Here is a 5,546-nt window from a genome sequence, read left to right as displayed (position 1 = left end):
ACACACACACACACACACACACACACACACACACACACACACACACACACAAATTAGCAGGGTGTGGTGGCACATGCCTTATAGTCCCAGTTGCTTGGGAGGCTGAGGTGGGAGGATCACCTGAGCCCGAGGAGGCTGAGGCTGCAGTGAGCCATGATCATGCCGCTACACTCCAGCCTGGGCAGTAAAGTGAGATCCCCCCCATCTCAAAAATAAAAAAAACAAAAGGTATTTTTGGAAGATTTGGGAGAAAGTAAACATGGTCTATCGAATGAGTTCTTGCTAATTTAGTGTTATATTAGCTTCCTGTTGCTGCTATAATTACTGCAAACAGTGAGTGGCTTAAAACAACAGAAACTTACATCATACATTTCTGGTGGACAGAAGTCTGAAATTCCGTCACTGGACTAAAATCAATGTATCGGCCGAACTGTGCTCCTTCTGGAGGCCTTAGGGGAAGCATCCATTTCCCTGCCTTTTCCAGGTTCAAGAACCCACGTGCATTTCTTGGCTGCTGGCCCCACATCACTCTGACCGTTGCTTCTACAGTCACATCTCTGACTCTCACCGTCTTGCCTTCACAGGACCTTTGTGATTACACTGGCACTACCTGGGTTATCCAGAATACTCTGCCCATCTTAAGATCTATATCTGCAAAGTCCCTTTTGTCACATTAGGCAACTTATTCCCAGGCTTGGGGAATTAGGGCATCGGCATTTTTGGGAGGCCGTGATTCTTCCTACCACAGTTGTGATAAGAGGTATCATGATTACATTAAAAAAAAAAAAAAGTCCTTAGCTGTTACAGAGTGAACTGATTATAGGTGAAATTACTTGCTTTAAAATCTTCTAGGCCAGGCACAGTAGCTCATGTCTACAATCCTAGTACTTTAGGAGGTGGAAAGATTGCTTGAGTCCAGGAGTTCCAGACTAGCCTGGGCAATGGCAAAACCCCATCTCTAAAAAAAAAAGAAAAAAAGACAGAAAAAAAAAAAAAAAGAAAAGAGAGAGGTGTGGAAAAAACACTTAGAAGACAGGAATGGCAGAAAGTGGATGATTGGTGTTTTTGTTTTGAGACAGATCCTCGCTCCGTTGCCCAGGCTGGAGTGCAGAGGCAAGCTTGGCTTACTGCAACCTCCACCTCCTGGGTTTAAGTGATTCTCCTGGCTCAGCCTCCCAAGTAGCTAGGATTACAGGCATGTGCCACTCCACCCAGCTAATTTTGTATTTTTAGTAGAGATGGGTTTCGCCATGTTGGCCAGGCTGGTCTCGAACTCCTGACCTCAGGTGATCTGCCTGCCTTGGCTCAAAGTGCTGAGATGACAGGCATGAGCCACCATGCCCAGTCGGTGATTGTTAAAGCTGAGTTATGTGTATATAGAGGCTTATTGTACTATTTCCTCCAATTTTTTGCATATTTGACATTTTCTATTATAAAAAGTTAAGCATTATAGATCTTTACACTGTGGTATTGGTCCATGGATAGATGAGTAACTGTGAAAGAATAGGAAGTCCAGAAATGCACCCTAACACATGCAGAAATTTAGTAAATACAGTACAAATGTGGCATGTCAAATCAGTAGGGATTATTTAAATGTTATTGGAACAACTGGGTAGGTATCTGTAAAAAATAAGTCTGGATTCCCACCTTTTACCTTGCACTGAAATAAATTCCAGCCAGATAAAAGATGTGACTGGAAGAAAAAAAATAAATTGTAAAATCTTTAGAAAGGAACATAGAAGAGTCATTTTGAAGGCATTGTAGTGGTTCTGGAGTAGGAAAGACTTTCTGAGTGTGATACAAAATCTTGCATGGGGAAAAAAACGTAAATAATATAAAAGGTATATGACAATCTGTGAAAAATATTTGCAGTTCATACCACAGACACAGGTTGAATTTCTTTGACATATAGAGAGGTCTGTATGGCATATCCATTCAATAGTACCTCATGCAACAGTGAAAAAGGAATGAAGTGGCACAGATGAACCTGTTTTCTTTTTTGGAGATGGAGTCTTGCTCTGTTGCCCAGGCTGTAGTGCAGTGGCTTGATCTCAGTTCATTGCAAACTCCGGGGTTCAAGCAATTCTCCTGCCTCAGCCTCCCGAGTAGCTGGGATTACAGTCGCATGCTGCCGAGCCTGGCTAATTTTTTGCATTTTAGTAGAGACGGAGTTTTCACCATGTTGCCTAGGCTGTTAACTCCTGACCTCAGGTAATAAGCCCACCTCGACCTCCCAAATTACTAGGATTACAGGTGCGAGCCACCATACCTGCCCAGATGAACCTTGAAGCCATTATGTGAAGTGAAAGAACCCAGCCACAAATGACCACATATTGTATAATTCCATTTATATGAAATATCCAGAATAGGCGAAACTCTGGAGATAGAGAGTAGATTAGTGGTTGCTTTGGGGTGGTGTGTTTGGTGGGGGGCACGGAGGTGTATGGTATATGCATGGGGGGGCAATTGCTAATGGGTACTGGGTTTCTTTTCACGGAGAGACAAAATGTTCTAAAATTAGACTGTGGTGACAGTTGCACAGCCCTGTATATATATTAAAACCACTGAATTGTACATTTCATATAGGTGAATTTTACAGTATGTGGACTGTATCTTAATAAAGCTGCGAACAAAAAATTAATATAAACAAGGCCAAAAACACAAAAGGAAAATGAACAATGACTATAACAGACAATCCATGGGAAAAGAAGTACCTCTTAGGCCCATGAAAGATGTTCAACCGTGCTCATAATAAGAGAAGTACATTAGCCAGGTGTGGTGGCGCGCACCTGTAGTCCCAGTTATTCGGGAAGCTAAGGCAAGAAAATCATAAGAACCCAGGAGGCAGAGGCTGCAGGGAGCTGAGATTGTGCCAATGCACTACAGCCAGGGCGAGAGAGCGAAACCCTGTGTCAAAAAGAAAAAAAAGAGAGAGAGAAATAAAGACTGAGCATGGTGGCTCATGCCTGTAATCCTAGCACTTTGGGAGGCTTAGATGGGAGGATTGCTTGAGCCCAGGAGACCAGTTTGAGCAACAAAGTGAGAAGAGTATCTCTACAAAAAACCAACAAAATTAGCTGGGTGTGGTGGCACATATCTGTGGTTCCAGCTACTTGGGAGGCTGAGGTTGGGAGATTTGCTGGAGCCTGCAAAAGTGGTGTAAGAGTACAATAAGTATCATTTTCACCTGTTCAGTTGGGAAATTTCAAACAAAGTAAGATAATGTGCTATTGGTCAGGCTGTAAGGAAACACTGTACACTGATGGTGGAAATCAAGACAGTTCAGCCTCTGAAAAGGGCAATTTGGTAATATCCATAAAATTAACATATTCACACCCTTTGTCCCAGCCTGGAGCTGCCATGTGCCCCTGAACTATCTTCTTCTGGGCTTGTTTGCTATAAGACAACGAGGCCTCACATAATTAAACTCTTATGTTGGGTTTTCTGGTCTATGAGACCAAAATGAAAACTGACAATTGTAGCAATTCCACTTCCAGGAATTTATTCTAACGTGTTTTCCCTATGTGCTTTTCAAAGCAATGAATTGGGAACCACCCAAATTTCTATCTTAAAAAGAGTAGTTAAATACATTATGAAGCCTGGCACGGTGGCTCACGCCTATAATCCCAGCACTTTGGGAGGCCCAGGTGGGTGGATCACCTGAGGTCAGGAGTTCAAGACCAGCCTGATCAACATGGTGAAACCCTGTCTCTACTAAAAATACGAAAATTAGCCAGGTGTGGTGGCAGATGTCTGTAATCCCAGCTACTCAGGAGGCTGAGGCAGGAGAATTGCTTGAAACTGGGAGGCAGAGGTTGCGGTGAGCCAAGATAGTGCCATTGCACTCCAACCTGGGCAACAAGAGTGAAACTCCGTTTCAAAGAAAACAAACAAATAAAAAACAAAACAACATTATGGCGCCTCCATATACCATCACACAGGGAATACAGTGTTGCTTTACAGAGAAATGAGGATGCTCTTTATGTGCAATGTACAAAGATCTCCAGGATGTGTTGTTAAGAGCCCCATGTATGGTTGGGCACAGTGGCTCACGCCTGTAATCCCAGCTCTTTGGGAGGTCAAGGTGGGCAGATTGCTTGAATTCAGGAGCTGGAGACCAGCCTGGGCAACGTGGCAAGATCCTGTCTCTAAGAAAAATACAAAAATTTAGCCAAGTGTAGTGGTATGCACCTGTAGTCCCAGCGACTCGGGAGGCTGAGGTGGGAGGATTGCTCGAGCCAGTGAGGTGGAGGTTGCAGTGAGCCAAGATTGCACCACTACACTGCCCTCCTGCCTGGGCTATAGAGTGAGATCCTGTTAAAAAAAAAAAAAAAAAAAAAAAAAAAAAAAAGCTCTGTGTATGATATATTACCATTTATGTAAAAAGCTAAAATACATGTATATATTATACTTGTAAATACCGAGAAAATCTCTGGGTGGAGGTGTGGAAACTGATAATTGCGTGGTGGAGGGCTAGGTGGGAGAGACTCAGTTTTTTTTCTTTTTTTGAGACAGAGTCTTGCTCTTTTCACCAGGCTGGAGTGCAATGGCATGATCTTGGCTCACTGCACCCTCTGCCTCCCAGGTTCAAGCAATTCTCCTGCCTCAGCCTCCTGAGTAGCTGGGACTACAGGTGTGTGCCACCATGCCCGGCTAATTTTTGTATTTTTAGTAGAGACAGGGTTTTGCCATGTTGGCCAGTCTGGTCTTGAATGCCTGACTTTGTGATCCGCCCACCTTGGCCTCCCAAAGTGCTGGGATTATAGGCGTGAGCCACTTCGCCTGGCCAGGAGACTCACTTTTCACTGCATATCCTTTTTGTGCCTTTTGAATTTTATACCATGTGTAAATTGACCTATTCAAAATGATAAACAGAATAGAGGAGGCCGTGCCAGGAAAATGGTGCATCCTGAGAATAGGACTCTGCCTTCACTTCACAACTATCAGATATGGTTCCAGATATGCAGCTTCTCCAAAACACCAGGGACATTTGAGAAGCACAGTCTTGCGACCCAAGGGCTGGATTATGGTCCTGGAGATGGATTCTAACTTGCTGTGTGCCTTAAGGCCCCTCACTTCCCATCTCTGAACCTCTGCTGGAACACCTGACTCCTAGGGGTCTCACCGGTCCCAGGCTCTGCCCCTGTGGCTCCGCTAAATGCAAGGCTCACTAGACAGCCACCAGATGGCGCACTGACCCTGCTGCTAAAGGGAGATGCTGCTGGGCCCATCCAGCTTTTACAAATGATGGGTGTCACCAGAGGGAATTTTAATATCGAAAGTCTCAAAAAGGTCACTTCTGTAATCCCAGAACTTTGGGAGGCTGAGGCAGGAGGATTGCTTGGGCCCAGGACTTCGAGACAAGCCTGGGTGATATAGCAAGACTCTCATCTCTATTTACTTATTTAGAGACGAAGTCTTGTGGCCCAGGCTGAAGTGCTGTGGCACAATCGCAGCTCACTGCAACCTCCGCCTCCCGGGTTCAAGTGATTCTCCTGTCTCAGCTTCTTGAGTAGCTGGGATAACAGGCATGTGCCACCACGCCC

Source organism: Sapajus apella, unplaced genomic scaffold, assembly GCF_009761245.1.
Source record: "Sapajus apella isolate SASKATOON/1434 unplaced genomic scaffold, GSC_monkey_1.0 scaffold44, whole genome shotgun sequence".
NCBI classification, from domain to species: Eukaryota; Metazoa; Chordata; class Mammalia; order Primates; family Cebidae; genus Sapajus; species Sapajus apella.
This window is presented reverse-complemented; position numbering follows the sequence as displayed.